Raw genomic sequence first — 2,453 nt, 5'->3', positions numbered from 1 at the left:
TGTAAAAATTTTAATGGATTCTTTGTTCCTAAACCCCAAAATTCTAAATTTTTTTCTCTCAATGGACTTGAAATCATTTTAAGATGTGAAGTTATGATGATACTGTCTCTTCAACAGTATCCATCCCTTAAACATTTATAGTGTGTCAACACTGTGCTAGAAGTCAGAAACACTACAGGAACTCCTAATGCCTATATAGAAGGTACTATAGAAATGATGTGAAAGCACAGGATTCCAGAGACCAGATATGACAATGTTTAAGCCTCCAGCATGGGGACAAGATCTCCGAGATGACTCTGAAACTGCGTTTCCAGATGGAGAAGAAACGCTTACTGACCTGAGTCCTAGCTACGAAGGGATCCATCCCTCCTTTTCTGTTCTCTTCCCCTAGGGAAGGGCAGAATGGTGGGAAGACGGCCGGTGGAGTGTAGGGACTGTCACTTTTGTAGTCTGAAGAGGTCAGCTTCTCTAGAATAGAGCGCTGTAAACCAGCTCGGACCCCCACCCTCTCCAGAAATTAGGCGGATCCCAAACCATTCGCACCAGCTCCCAGAATAAAGTTGGCCTAGCTCAGCCCGGAGTGGTCTGAGCTCACTGCTACCGCGAGAGCAGTAGGAGTTCCGTATGAGCCTTAAGAGATCTTCACTAAGAGCGTGTGCAATTGGTAGCTTCAGCCTATCAACAAAAATAAGAAATCAAGCTAAACCTGTGCTTGCCCTCAGGAGTCCCTCCAGTCTGAGAGTTGGGCAGGCCTGAAGGCTCGGACTGCTTGCCAAGGCAGTAAGGATACTTGAGTCCTCGCCTAAGAAACAGTCTAGCCACTGCAGCCTCTGGACGTATTCCGCTGGGAGGCACCACCCCTTGCGGCCCCGGTGGAGCGGTTTGGCACCAGCACACTCCGCTGCTGCGTTAGTCCTCCTGCTGTAGAGCAGTGGGGCTTTCCTGGCCAAGTCGCTCATGTATTCTCTGCGGATCCCGGAATCCACACATTTTCCCATGAAAACTGGGGAACTGTTCTGTCCTTTGGGCTTCTCTTCAATTGCTATTAGAAGTGTCTAGTGACCTCTAGTCTCCAGTACTATGAAACAGATTTGCCATTTGGTGCCTGGAGACTTGGTGAGATTTCCAGCTGGGTCTCACCACTTGGTTTCCTCGGGCTAATTGTGAGCCTTTCCAAGCCACGATTTTTCTTGACTATAGAGTGCACTTAGTAGGACCTTTCTTGACGTGATTGTGAAATTAAAATGACGTTAAAGTTTTGAGAAGACTTCCCGGCAACAGGGTCCTGTGAAAATCAATAGTTTACTATGTAGTATGCACTATTCTAGAGATATAAGTTCACAAGAGATCTTAGGACTCTTGTTATCTCAACCCTTTTAATTTACAGCTAAGGGCTTCCCTGGTGGCGCAGTGGTTGAGAGTCCGCCTGCCAATGCAGGGGACATGGGTTTGTGCCCTGGTCCGGGAAGATCCTACATGCCACGGAGCGGCTGGGCCCGTGAGCCATGGCCACTGAGCCTGCGCGTCCGGAGCCTGTTGCTCCGCAACGGGAGAGGCCACAACAGTGAGAGGCCCACGTACCGCAAAAAAAAAAAAAAAAAAGGAAACTGAGGACTTCCCTGGTGGCATAGTGGATGAGACTCTGTGCTCCCAGTGCAGGGGGCCTGGGTTCGATCCCTGGTCAGGGAACTAGATCCCACATGCATGCCGCAACTAAGAGTTCACATGCCACAACTAAGGAGCCCACATGCTGCAACCGAGGAGCCCGTGAGCCACAACTAAGGAGCCCGCCTGCCACAACTAAGACCCGGCGCAACCAAATAAATATTAAAAAAAAAAGAAAAGGAAACTGCCTCCTACTATCAAAACTCATTGACACCACCTCGTTGTCTTGTCTACTATATGGGCTCATGACCTCCATTCTTGCTCCTCTTCCCCTCACTCTACAAAATATCCAGTCTCTGGATATCCAGTCACTGTTGTTGAAGTCTTTTCCAAATGACATACTGTTGTTGCTTTGTTTAAGATTCTTTAATGTCTCTCCATGACCATGAGAAATTTTTTAGCTTGGCACAATAAGTCCTTCATGACCTGGCCATCCTCTAACCTCACCTTTCGCTTTTATACTTTATAATCCAACAATGTCAAGTACTTAGCTTTGACATTGTTGTCAGGTACTTTGACATTACTTGTAGCTGGCTGTATACATCATGTAATTTCATTATTCCATTTCTTTGCACAAATTATACCTTCTGCCTCCTATCTTTTAACCCAATAACTGAATATAGAAAATCATTATAAAAATTAACTAAAATAATTGAAAACTTCATACATAAGTACATTTATGGCAGTTCAATTCATGATATAAAAATTCAAACAGTCTAAATACCCGATAATATAGCGATAAGTATTATGGTACAGCCACACAATGGAATGTCATGTAATCATTAACA

The sequence above is a fragment of the Pseudorca crassidens genome, chromosome 9, assembly GCF_039906515.1.
Source record: "Pseudorca crassidens isolate mPseCra1 chromosome 9, mPseCra1.hap1, whole genome shotgun sequence".
Classification (NCBI taxonomy): domain Eukaryota; kingdom Metazoa; phylum Chordata; class Mammalia; order Artiodactyla; family Delphinidae; genus Pseudorca; species Pseudorca crassidens.
Note: the sequence above shows the minus strand (reverse complement) of the source record.